The sequence below is a fragment of the Castor canadensis genome, chromosome 18 (assembly GCF_047511655.1).
Source record: "Castor canadensis chromosome 18, mCasCan1.hap1v2, whole genome shotgun sequence".
Taxonomy (NCBI): domain Eukaryota; kingdom Metazoa; phylum Chordata; class Mammalia; order Rodentia; family Castoridae; genus Castor; species Castor canadensis.
In genome coordinates, this window is record NC_133403.1 from 6580154 (window position 1) to 6594728 (window position 14575).

The 14575-nt window shown below is 35.4% G+C and overlaps 2 protein-coding genes across 3 annotated transcripts in view; both read left to right on the top strand.

The window, feature by feature from the left end:
* Positions 1–14575, top strand: part of LOC109684467 (immunoglobulin lambda-1 light chain-like) — a 781398-nt gene that overhangs the window by 346352 nt on the left and 420471 nt on the right. The window lies entirely within an intron of this gene.
* LOC109700872 (immunoglobulin lambda-1 light chain-like) overlaps positions 1–14575 on the top strand; it is a 522506-nt gene that overhangs the window by 70424 nt on the left and 437507 nt on the right. The gene's annotated exons all lie outside the window — the stretch shown is intronic.

Here is a 14575-nt window from a genome sequence, read left to right on the forward strand (position 1 = left end):
CTACTCAAATATTTATTAATTCTCTCCACCTGCTATTTTTGGGTTTGGCTTGTTCTGATTTATGTGAGTTGCATCAATGTGATATTTATTTGATATTTCTCTGTTTTTTTAAATGTAGGCTTCTTTAGCTATAAACTTTCCATTTAGCACTGCCTTTGTTGCATCCCAAAGTTTCTGGTAAGTCAAGCTTTCATTTTATTAGATTCTAAAACCTGTTTGATTTGTCCTCATTCAACAATGTGTTGTTCATTCTGTATTTGGCTAACATTTTCTGCAGTTCAGTTTGCTGTTGATTTCTAATTTTATTCTGATGGGCTGATAGAAAGCAGGGGGTAATTTTGATTTTCTTATATTTGCTAAGACTTGCTTTTTCTACTGAACTATGATCTATTTTGGAGAATGTTCCATGAGGTTATGAAATGAATGCGTATTATGTTGCATTATTTATATTTATTTATATTAAAACTATAGTGTTGCTCTATAGTGTTGATTACCTCTGAAATTTATTTATTGCGGGTTTTGTCTGGATAAACTGTGTAATGGTGAGAGTGGAGGTATTGAAGCTTCCCACTATTATTGTGTTCAGGTCTATCAGTGTTTATAAGTACCGAAGTACTTTTAATGAAATTGGGAATGCCTACATTTGATATGCATGATAACTATTGCTGTCTCCTATTGATTGATTGTTCCATTTAACAAAATGATGTGAATTTCTTTGTCTCTATGGACTAATTTTAGTTAAAACTCTCTTTCATCAGATGTGAGTACAGATAAGAAAGAGAAAAGAGTGTTCACTCTCACCATATTAATTTAATATAGTACAGGAATTTCCAACAATAGCAATAAGACAAAGAAATAAATAAAAGAGATACAAATAGTGATTCAAAAAGTCAAGTTGTCTCTATTTGCAGATGTTATGATCCTATACTTAAAAAACTCTTGAGATTCAAAAAAAATCATATTTGATTAATATCATTTGCAAATTAGCAGGACATAAAATTCACAAACATTAGTAATGTATCTATTTATAAACAATGATTAGGCAGAAGAAGAAATGAGGGAAAGAGTTATCTTGACATCTTCCTGAAATGCTCAAGGGTAGGCAAAGTAAATATTCTGAAAATAACTAACTATGAAAAGTAGTTGACATATTCAATGCAGTGCTCATACAAGTCTGAATGGCATTCTTCACATTATGGAAATACCACTCTGAAATTAATATGGAAGCACAATAGAACCAAAATAGCCAAAGCAATCCTAAGCAAAAAGAGCAATGCTGCAGGTTTCTCCAAACAAGGCATCAGATTATAATATACAGCTATTGAAACAAATCTTGGTGATAGGGAAAAAAAACAGACATGAGGACCATTGAAGCAGTTTCAGAAATAAATCTTACAGACATTTGATTTTTAACAAAGAGTCCGAACCATATGTTGAAGAGAAGACACATTGCTTAGAACTCTGGTTATCAGCACACAAGAGTGAAACTAGACACCTAGATGCCTATCTCTCAACTTGTACAAAAATGATCAGTATGTATCAAAGACCTTAATGTAAAACATGAAACTTTGACACTACTATAAAAGACCATAGGGAATACTACATATACATAGGTAAGTATTTTGTGAATAAGACTCTAATTGCCCAGGAGATATAAGTTAAGAAGGGAAATTGACAATTGAGATAGCCTCAAATTAAAATGCTTCTACACTTTGTCAGTAACAATTACCAGAAAGAAGAGACAACCCACACAATGGAAGAAAATCCTTTCCAGCTATTCACTGGATAAGACAAATATCAGGAATACAAAAAGAGCTCAAAAAATTAAACATCAAAAGATTTAATCTGATTAATAAATGGAGTAATGAATTAAACAGACACCTCTCAGAAGAAGAAATATGAATGGCTAATAAACACAGAAGGCATGTTCGGCATCCTTGACCATACGGGAAACGCAAATGTAAACTACAGTATGATTCCATGACACCATAGTCAGATTGGCACTCATTGATAATATGTGGGTGGGATGGAAGAATCCCTCATACACTGTTGGAGAGAATGTATACTAGTATAACAGTGTAGAAATCAGTGTGGAGGTATAACAAAAAGCTAAAATTACAGCTATGATATGACTCTGCTATTCTACCTTTGGGGATATATTTGAAGGAGTATAAATCATCAAACAAAAGGGTGTGTCTTCACACCTTTGTTTATAGTAACATTATTCACAATCACAAAGCAATGGAATCAGCCTAGATGCCCAACAAATGATGAATGGATAAAGTGTGGCTAATATACACAATGGTGTACTTGGAATGTGCCTTCTCATACTAAGTCCCATCATTATTGGTATATGGTTAGTGAGTTGGCGAGTAATCCTAGTGCTAAAAGGAATGTAGAGTTAAAGTGGAATGACATTGCTAAACCTGATGTTATTAGGAAGGCGGATAGTGCTCCAGTTAGTGGTCAGGGACTTGGGTTAACTATGTGATAAGCATGTACTTGGTGGGTCATTATGTGTTGTCATGGAGATACAGGCTTACTAGGAGTGTAAATACATAGGCCTGAATTAGGGCTACTGCAAATTCAAGAATGGTGAGAAGGATTAAGACAATGAATGTTACAAATCTGTGGTTGGATAATAGTTAGTAGTGCTAGTGTAGCCCCACTAAGTAGGTGAATTAGTAGGTGACCTGCTGTGATGTTAGCTCTTAATCGAATGACTAATGCCATTGGTTGAATAAATAGGGTAATGGTTTTGATAATAATTAGTATTGGGATTAAGAGGATAGGAGTTCCCTGTGGTAAGAAATGGGCTAGGGATGATTTCGTTTTGTGGCGGAAGCCTAGGATTACAGCTCCTGCTCAGAGCGTTATTGCTATTCCTAGATTTATTCATAGTTGGGTTGTTGGGGTGAAGGTGTATAGAAAAAGTCCAAGCAGGTTAGTTGACCCAATGAAAATAATAAATGAAATTAGCATTAAAGTTCAGGTATGTCCTTTAGAGTTATGCATTGTTATTATTTGTTTAGTGATTAGTTGAATTACTCATTGTTGGAAGGAAGCTAATCAGTTATTGATTAGTCAGTTTGGGGCTGGACGTATAATACTTGGGAAGAGAATTACTAAGGTGACAATAGGAAGTCCTATTTTACTATGGGTAATAAAAGAGGTAAATAGATTTTCATTCATTTTTTCTCTGAAGGGTTGTCTTGTTTTATAGACTCAATATTTTTAGGTAGAGTGTTAGGTGGAACGTTGAATATTTTTACTTTTAATTGGAAAATAATAAATAGGGTGAAGATTATATAGATAATAGTTGTAAATCACGTAGATGTATCGAGTTGTGGCATCTCATTATGGAAGGCTACCTCCCTGACGTTAACTTAAAAAGTTAATGCTGCTGTAGCTTCATAATGTATTTATAGTATACACAGTGATCAGTTTTCAAAATATTTGCATGGGACCATTTCTAATACAATTGGCCTAAAGCTGTGGTTTGAGCACAAATATCGGAACATTGGCCGTAGTAAAGTCCTGGTCGTGTGGACGTGAAGGTTTCTTGGTTAAGGCGCCCTGGGATAGTATCTGTTTTTAGGACTAATGATGGGACGGCTCATGAGTATAGTACACCTTTAGATGAAATTAATATTTGGATGGGTACTTCTATGGGCAGTATGACTCACTTATCAACTTCAAGAAGTTGGAGTTCCTGGGGCTTTCCTTCTGATGTAGAGATTATGTAAGAGTCAAATGTTAGGTTTTCATAGTCAGTGTGTTCATAACTTCAATATCATTGATGTCCTATAGTTTTCACTGTCAGTACTGGGTTGTTAATTTCATCCATTATATATAGGTTTAGTAGGGAGGGAAGAGCAATTATAATGAAGATAATAGCTGGAAGGATTGTTCAAATAGTTTCTACTTCTTGGGTGTCTATTGTGTTATTATGTGTTAATTTAGTGGTAAGTATGAATGAAATGATGTAAAGTACTTGAGAGCTGATAAGGTACACAATTAGTGTATGGTCATGAAAGTTTAGTAATTCTTCTATGATGGGTGATGTCTTATTTGCAGGCCTAGTTGGAGGGATAAACCATAAAGATATATGGAAGATTAGCCTGTAATTTAACTTTGATAAAGTTACATAATTGTTTTACTAATATCTTGTGAAGAGAAAGACATATAGGATATGGAGCTGGCTTGAAACTAGTTCTAGGGGGTTCGATTCCTTCCTTTCTTAGTGAGTCTTTATATATGTGGGTTCTTTGAACCTGTGATATGGTGGGTGGAATCCGTGGAGTCATTCTAGGTTTGTCATTGTAAGTTCAACGGCTCCTACTTCTCGTTTTGAGGCGAATGCTTCTCAGATTATGAAGACTGTAATGATTACTGCAGTTAGGGAAGTGAAAGAGCCTATTGATGATACTGTGTTTCATTCTGTGTAGGCATCTGTGTAATCAGAGTACTATTGTACTCTGCCATTAAGAGTGAAATTATGCCTTTTGCAGGAAAATGTATGTGATCATCAATGGAGAGAAATATGCCAAGCTCTAAAATTTCCTCATAAGTTGAATTTATGTCTAATTGATAAAAATATCAATAATAATGGGACTTGAGAGCAAAAGTGATACTATGTGGAGGTTGTCTGGAGGGTGAGGGGAAATAGAAGGGCTGGGAGTGAAAAGGATATTATTGTTATATTTAGGGAGGTTAATACAAAAGAATCGCATCAAATAGTTTTAAAGAGGCAGAATATAAACATAATACAGGGGTTAGCTTGCTCAAAATACACTGTCTTACACAAATATGGAATTTACACAAGTAACCCCCTTGCACTATTAATGAATTCTGGAGAAACAAAAAAGATACTGCACAGTTCATAGACCAGGACCATTGTCTCCAAACGCACATTTATTTTCTTTCAGAAATACATTATTTCTCCTAAATCCTCCTGAGAGAGGATATTTCTTCTGTCTCCTTCTGGGCGAGCTTTGTTTAAAATTGTTTCCTTCCACTAATTTCTGTCTCCTGGTTTTTCAATTGAGTAGAAACAACACAAACTTTAGTTTAGGGGAAGAGTTTTGGTAGTACCTGCCAAGTTAAAAGAGCCTAGATCCTCAGAAGTGTGAGCTCTCTGAATTCCCACGGGGAGACAGGTGGTCCTAAGAGAGGAGGGCATTAAACTGTGCTTGGCTAGTGAATCTGCTGCTTGCAATTACAGCAGCTGCTGAAGGATGTCTCACATCTGTATATTTTCCTTGCTGAAGGAGGTCACTGGTCACTGGCCAAAGTAATTCTATTTTGTCCCATTCTTCTTTTTAAACTTTTTCTCTCTTTCTGACTATCTCTACTTCATCCCCATCCATACTGGAACTCTGGGAGGGACAGAAATAATGAATAAAAGTTTTGTGACAAAAGCCAAAACTGCCCTTCAGGAAACAATGACTTTTTCTCATCAAACCCTCAGGCCACAAAAGCATCCTGTGATAATGATGAACAAAATCACAGGACACCAAATTATGCATAGATTTCACCCCTGCACCCAAGTTGTTCCCTACTTAAATCAAAAATTTCTAGCAGGATGCTGGTGACTCAAACCTGTAATCATGCCTACTTAAGGGTCAGAGATCAGGAAAATCATGGTGCTAAGACATTCCCAGGAAAATGTTACCAAAATACTATCTTGAAAAAAACCCATCATAAAAAATGTGGTGGAGTGACTCAAGTGGTAAGAGCACCTACCTGGTAAGCACTAGGCCCTGAGTTTACACCCCACTGCTGCCAAATAAATAAAAATAAAATATATAAAATTTCTGTCAGTACCCCAGTTCATTGCGTGTGTCAAGACATGGTGGCATGTGATTCGACCACCTTTCTCTTTCTCTGTCATTCACATTGCTCCTCTCTTTACAGTTCTATTTATTTTAATTTTTCCTTTTATTGTTGTAATGGGGGATACATTGTGACATTGCCACAGGTTGTTACAATTGTGTCAAATATATCATATTTAAATTCACCTTCTCTATTGTTCTCCCTCAAACTCCCTCCTTGATTCCTGTAGTAGTTTCAACAGGTATCATTTTCACATTTATATCCATGTGTATACATTTTTGCACCATATGCACCATGTTAGCCCCTCTCCCCGCAGGACTTGTTCTGCCCTCCTGTTCACTGATTTTGTGGAAGAAAAAAGAAAAGAGAGCTTGTTAGAGATAAAGGTAACTACACAGGGAGTTTCTTTTTGACATTTCCATGTATATATTTATTACAGGACCAATGGCTTTATCTCCTCTAATTTTTTTCATTCTACTTCAGTTCCTTTCTTATGGTAGTTTCAGTCAGGTCAAGATTTCTACATTCTTGTACAGGAAGCATAGTAACCATCTTCAAGTTCTTAGTTTCCCTTCCCCTCCTGTGTTTTCTCTCCCCTTTGTGTGACAGTGTTTCACAATTGCTGCTTTTGTGTTAGGTCTATAATCCACATATGTGAGAGAAAATGCAGCATTTGGTCTTTTGAGTCTGGGTGACTTCAGCTAGGATGGTATTCTCCAGTTCCATCCATTTATTTACAAATGACAAAATTTCATTCTTTGCTTATGGGTAAAATTCCATTGTATATAAATACTATATTTTCTTAATCCAGTTGTGAGTTCTGGGGCATCTTGGCTCTCTGTAGCTTAGCTATTGTAAGTAGTACTGTAATAAACATGGTGTATAGATGCTTTTGTTGCAAAGTGGCTCACAATCCTTTTGGGTATATCTGTAGGAGTGGTATTGCTGGATGGTATGACAGGTCTATTTTTAGTTTTTTAAGAAGCTTCCAAATTATTTTCTGTAGGGTTATACTACCTTCTATCCCTACCACCAGTGGGAGTTTTCCTTTTTCCCACATCCTCACCAACATTTGTTGTTGATTGTGTTCTTGATGGTTGCTATTCTAACCGCAGTAAGGTGGGATTTTAATGCAGTTTTGATCTGCATTTCCTTTATGGCCAGTGATGGTGAGCATTTTTTCATGTATCTTTTAACCATTTGGACTTCTTCATTTGACAAGGCTCTGTTCAATTCATTTGCCCATTTCTTCATTGTGTCATTGATGTTTTGATAGTTTAGTTTTTTTGAGCTCCCTTTGTATTCTGGTTAACAATCCCTTCTCTGATATATAGCTAGAAAAGATTTTCTCCCATTTTGTGCATGGCCTCTTCAATTTAGAAACTATTCTTTTTGTTGTGCAGAAGCTTTTTTAGTTTCATGTAATCCCATTTGCCAGTCCTCTCTCTTAATTGCTGAGTCTCTTGAGCTCTACTGAGAAGTTATTGCCTAGGCCTATTGCTTCCAGTGTATTCCCTGCTCTTTGCTGTGCTAGCATCAAGGCTTCAAGTCTTACATTAAAGTATTTAATCAGCATTGAGTTGGATATATTTTCAGTTTTCCACGGGCAGATATCCAGTTTTCCCAACCACATTTGTTGACGAGGCTGTCTTTTCTCCATCATATGTTTTTAGCAGTTTTGTGAAACTTAGATGGGTGCAGCTGAGTGGACTTACATACATGTCCGGTGTTCTGTTCCACTTGTCTTCATGTCTGTTTTTGTGCCAGTACAATACTGCTGTTATTGCTATCGCTCTGTAGTACAATTTGAAGTCAGGCATTGTGATACCTCCATCGTTTCTGCTTTTCTCAGTATTGCCTTGGGTATTCATGGTCTTTTGTGGTTGCAGATGAACATTAGAGTGGATTTTTCAATCTCTGTGATGAATGTCTTGGGGTTATTTATGGGAATTGTGTTGAATATGTAGATTCCTTTTGGTAGTATAGCCATTTTTACTATGTTGATTCTACCAATTCATGAGCATGGGAAATCTTTCCATCTTTTGTAGTCTTCTTTGATTTCTTTCTTCAGTGGTTTTGAGTTTTCCCCAACTTCCCTATTCCTCATCTCAATTTTCCTACAGTTTTTTAAAGACAGTTTTATTAGTGTAAGATATTTACATAGCAGCTTTCAATGTGTATTTCCATATACACATGCACATACTATATTCCAGTTTGGTTCTTCCGTACTTCATTCTCTTTTCTACTCCATTCCATTTTTTAAAATAACTTACACAGGTTTCAAGGTTCCACATTCATACATTTGTTGAAAGTACACCAATCATATTCGCTCACCTTTACCCTCTTCATTTACCCCTTCTTCCCTCTAGTGTCTTCCCCTTAACATGACATGTTTTACATTCCTTTCCTTCAATGTTTAAGTGTCTGCTGTTTAGTGGGGAATTTGCCATGGTATTTTACTTGTAAATATGTTGTGTTTTAATCAGTCTAATCCCCTCCACTATTCTTCCTCACAACATTTCCCTTATCCTGTATTGTTCAACTGTTTTCAGTGTGTTGGTTGTTTCATTCTATATAATCCTTTTCTTCCTCCCTTATGTTCTCTAAGAGTCTCATTTTTGCAAATATGCTCTGTATATACTTATATGTTGATATGATTATAATTGTATTTGTATTGCATCAATCTTCCACATAGGAGAGAAAACATTTTTCCTTTGTTTTTCTAGACCTAGATAACTTCACTTAAGATAATATTCTCCAGTTCCATACATTTACCTGTGAACAACAAAATTTCATTCTTTTTCATTACTGAATAAAATTGCATTGTATATGTATAGCACATTCTATGACACTTCCTTTATCTGACATTCACATTGCTCATCTCTTTAGGATTTTTTTTTGGTGGAGCTGAGTTTTCAATTCACCAAGGCAGGGCAGCAAATGTATTTGTTGAGCTATAACTCCCAGACATGTTCTTGTCTTTAGTTGCCATATTGGGACAGGTAGCCAAATCCATTCTGATTGAGACTTCTAGAGCCCAGGATTTTTACTCTAAAACTCAGGTTTAACTTCTTTCCTGCTCATTGCATTGGCTTCCTACAAATGCTTACTTAGAGGAAGGAAAATGTTTTAGATTTGGAGAGATGGGTCTCAACCCTAGTGCCCAGGTTGTTTACAAGGTAATATTTTCCTTGGATCATACTGATATATTTGGTTTGGTGTGATTGACAGGCTCTAACAAGCATATGTTATGGTGGAGTATATACCATACATTTACTATCTCCAAGTTTCAGGTTACATATCCTTTTGACATTAATTTGCTCAGTTATAATATATTGACTGTTGTGAGGAAAGCTGTCTACACTGAGGGTATAAATGTGTGTACATGACTGTGTTTTTTTTTTAATTTTTGGGGGTTGTGGGATACTTGTTGTGGTGATATAAGATTCAGAGGGCTTCATTTCCCTGGAAGTTGTTTGAAGAGTTCTCAATTGTTTGATTTGGTTTCCTCTCTTTTCATTTATAAATACGCTTATTTCTGTTGTATACCACTCAGTTTCAATACCATTTAGGCATTCTGAGGGGTACTAGTTAATGTACAACTTTCAGGATTTGGTAAGTTATTGTATCATAGGGTGTCCCATCTATATGTTTGATTTTTTAATAAAAGATGAGGAACAAGGAAGGAACTAGATAAATAATTTATCAAAGATAAATTAAAGATATCATTCCCTTCTCAGATATAAGTCTAGGGAAGAAAAGAGGCAAATTAGGTTGAAGACCATATTATGTTCTTGTGACATTACAATGGATCATTTTAAAACTCTGGTAAAAGTCCTTTCAATGTGCAAGAGTCCTGAGAAAGGAAAATTGGATACAAATTAACTGAATCCATATAACAAGCCTTAGATTTCTGTCTTTTTTCCCTTTACTAAGACTTGGCTTACACCCTCCTCTTAGTGGTGTCTAGCTTAATTCCTAAATCTTGAGAAGGAAATTTCCAATCTTGTCTCCTCCGAGTTACAAATTTGGAAATGCAACTTTAGGATTAGGTATTGTATAGAATATGATTGAATTAGTGTTCTGAATACATAAAAAGTAATAACTTACTTTTGTATAGAAATTTGATTCAAATCTTGAAAATCTTGCAATTTTTGTTGGTCAGTCATGTAACCCCCTTGCCTCAGTTTGTTTCAATGCATCATAAATATAATTTGGATTTAATTCTCATTTATAGGTCTACTAAATTTATATTACTGTATTGATTTTTGTCTTACTTTCTACCTCAATGACATTTGGGATTTTTCCTTGGGCAAATAATGACCTTAAGATATTGACTACTTATACAATGATTTTAACTTCATCAGCAATCTGAAATTAACTATTCAAAATGAAATTAGAAATGTAAAATGAGATAAATATTTGTAAATGTATATGATCTGCAGAAATGTATAAATATCTGAGTTACTTGTAAATAAGTTAAATACTACAGCATTTGCTAAATATGAGTTCAAGTACTACTGGCTATTTAAAATTTGTGAAAACATAATACATTTGAGTCTCTTAAACTTGTAAGTAGTTGATATGTAAAAACATGTCCATGCACCATCAAGAGATATGTTTTAGCAAGTTTGAGAGCACCTATTTTAGAGGGGTAATATGTTTCTGTGAAGGAGGACACCAGTGATTGGCACAACTCATTCAATTTTGTCTTTTTCTGGGTACGTTTGCCTCTTTTGCTTTTACATCATGCGACTGTTTTATGTAGCCCCCTTGGATTACAGGATGACAGGACTAATTAATATACATCTTGTGACACGGGTGAAATCTACTCCTCATTCAGCAATAATTTTCTATATGTCAAAATCCTACCTGTCCAATCCACAGTTTGAACAAGTCTGATGAACTAAACATGCTTTTCAACCTTTCCCCTTATGATCTAAAAGCTCATGTCAGCATCTTGAAGACAGATGAGGATGATGAATACACATGTAAAAATGACAAATGACATTTTTTAAAAGACAGACTAGGGATCAGAGGACCGATTCATCTCTTCTTCCCAACATGGCCACATACAATAAATCTTATTTCTCTGAAATTTCCTACTATTTATCTCCTTAACTGGCCTTATCTGTAGTGACTACCATAGCATGGACTTTCACCTCCAAACACCTGTGTAATGTGTAAATGAAAATTTCATGTAAATTAGATTTTTGTCCAATTAAGGTTGATATGGAATAAGATAAAAGTAATAAAGTTTGGGTATGGTTAAGGGTCATGTATTTCCATCAATTTAAACTATGTTAAATCTATCATTTGTAAAGGGGCAATTCATTTGTTAATTGAGTTATAAAATCATCATCATCTATTTCAGTTCATGTCAGTTTTATATATCTTTCTATTTTGCTTCCAAAGCACTTTAATTTTAAAAAACTGTTTTAAGCATAGTTCATAACAGGAGCTGGCATATGTACATACCATTATTATTTTTATAACATAGCAACATTATATCTGTAGTTTAAGAAAAGTTATTTTCCTTCCAAATACTTCTCAGATCACCTGTGCATGGAAATAAGAAAGAAACTGAAAGTCTACTTTACTAGATAAATATAAAGTAGTTACCATGTATGAAGATATTTACTTAAATATACACAGACATTTATACATATATTTATATACGTATTAATTTCAAAGAAATCATATATAAGTAAATATTTTATACATATATATATTTATACATATATGCATATATATATGCAGAGAGTGGTAAATATAATACTGTGCCTCTTTTTATTCAAATTGTGCATCAACTCAACAAGACATTTCATAATATTGATTTTTATTGATACAGCAGAAACAAATCAAACTAAATTTCCCAGTAAATCCTGCAGGGATGTTTATTTTATTTTTTTGTAGAGAATGGTTTCCATCCTTTCTTCTTCTTCCTGTAGAACCACTTGGTGCTGTGCAAGTATGTTCTGGATAGGCTAGTTTCCCTGCAGTCTCTCTTTTTCTCAGCTGGAGTCCATGCAAACGTTGCAGGAGGGACGAGGTTTGAACAGCCTCAGCCTGAGAAAGATTTGTGTGGAGACTCTCCACTCTGAAGACCAGAGGAACATACAAAAAGTGTCGGTTGGCTCCAGCCTGCCTGTGTGCTTCAAGAAGCAGTGCCTGTGGTGTGTCCACCATGGTCTGGGTTCCATTTGTGCTCGACGTTCCTGCTCAGTGCACAGGTGATAGCTCTAGGATTTTCTGGGAGGGCATCTGAATGTCATTAGTTGGGATGATATTCTCTCTTCCTTCCTACAAAGGAGTTCTGTGAAATCATTAATTTTTGTCTCATTCCCTCCTTGCAGGCTTTTGGGCTGAGGTTGTGTTCACTCAGCCCCAGTCTGTGTCAGGGTCTCCTGGTCAGACAATAAACATCTCCTGTTCCCTCAGCAGTGGCAGCATCAACAACAACTATGCATCTTGGTACCAACAGCACACAGGAAGTTCCCCCAAGATGCTCATCTACAAATATAATCAAAGACCCACTGGGGTTCCCAACTTGTTCTCCGGATCCAAAGACAGCTCCTCCAACTCTGCCTCTCTGACCATCTCTAGGCTGCAACCTGAGGATGAGGTTGATTACCACTGTCTGTCTGGTTATGACAACTATTTTACCCAGAATTCAAGACCTATGAGGAAGTGAGACGTAAACTTCCAAGAACATCTCAACCCTGTGTCTACCTTCAACCCAGGGAGAGATACTCTTTCCAGTTGTGCACTTGAATGCTAGAGTTGGAATTTTCTGTCCAATCATCCCTATAGTTTCCCAAATAAAAATTTATTTTCATATTTCCTGATGGATAACCTCCTATTCAATTGTAATCAAGTCAGGAAATAGATTTATAGAATGGAAACTTTGACAGTGTTGACTGGACCATACCTTGTGGTGGAGGATGTTTCGTGCATTGTAATATGTTTTAAATCACATTGGGCTTCCTTGCATCAGAAGTGACAGCTGTGACTTTCACCCCGAAAAATCTACATAACTTGCAAAATATAGCAAGATGAACAGTTTGTCCTAGTTTGAGAAGTATTGCATTATGAAATTGTATGTTCTGAGTTTTTAGGAATCCCTAAATTTAGAATCCATTAGCTCAATGTAAAGCAAGCTAATTTTCATTCTCTCCTTCTGCTTTTTGATGAACTACATAAAGTAGTTTTATATAACACCAATTATTGGTTCAAAAGGGGAATAACACTCAAAACAGCATGAGGTCTGTGAACATATTACCCAACCATATGGAATCTATCCACAGTAAGTCTGTGGAGTGCAAATTTTCACCAGATTATGTGTGATTAAGTTTTTAATCTTTATTCAATCCTATGAATATACAATATATTCATTTTCACTTATTTGCTCATGAATTGTTTTCCATGCATGGAATACAAAGATGAAGAAACATACGAGAACAAACTACAGCCTGTGAGTTTAGTTTTAAGCTGTATATGAGACAATAGGTAAGAGCAGCAACACACAAGTAGGCAGAGTTTTACTGTCTTTTGCCAGAATGTCTACATTCGGAGTTAGGCTCTGGCTCTCCTTGCACGTCACACACTTCCACTGCAAAATAGGTTCTCTACTCATGACCTACGAAGATTTTATTTAAAACAAATGTACAATCTCATCCCCTCACAACATCCCTTCACAGATTCTGACACACTGGGAACTACTGTGAAGTGTCATGGAGAAGTAGGACTAAAATTCCAATGTGCTAATCTATGCTGCTCATTTTTGATACTCAAATACAAATAGTGTACAGCAGTACCACACAAATCATACTTGAAATATTTGTGTGCACATACATAAACACACTTCAATTCATAAATCACACACACCCACTTCACTTTAAGAATTTTCTCCTAGATTTTTTTCAGCCAAATAATTACAAAGACTTAATCCTAACTACATAGGAGGCGGAGGTCAGGAGAATTCTTGGCCAGTCCAGGAAGGTTTATGAGGTACCATCTCCATTGAAAAAATATTGTGCACAGTGGCAAGTACCTGCACTCCAGTGATAGTGGAAAATAGAAGGACCTTGGTTTAGGCTGACCTGAGCAAAAAGTGAAACCCTATCTCCAAAATAATCAGAGCAAAATGGGCTAGAGGCATGACACAAATGGTTAAGCCTAACAACCTTGAAGCCCTGAGTTCAATGCTCAGTAACATAAAAAAGGAACGATCAATGTAATAAAAAATGACATAAGAATTGAACCAGTTCAAAAAAAATACAAATAAACAGACTCATGAAATAAGGAAGACAATGAAAGAAGAAATCGATAAAAGGAAATATAAAAAACATCAATTTGAAATTTGAGAAGTTAATAGCCACTAAGTTAAAAAACCAGAATAGTGGAAAGTTTCCTCAAAAAACTAGAGCAAGGTGAAGGCACTTTGTTAGATTTTAAACACAATGGTAGATGATATACAATATTTAGAAAATGATAAGGAAACTCATTGAAAAATATTACAAAAGAAATGACACCTGTTGTTCATAGTTAGAAGATGAAACTTAAGAGTAATGGGCATAGAAGAAGATATGCTTAAAGGAATAGAAAACATATAAAAAAAAACAGGACAAATATTCCGAAATTTTGAGATTGAGACTGACATGCAGTATGAAAAGCACTTGCAATGTCAAAAATACAAGACCAGAAAGTGATTTCCACCTATCATATTATACTTAAAACA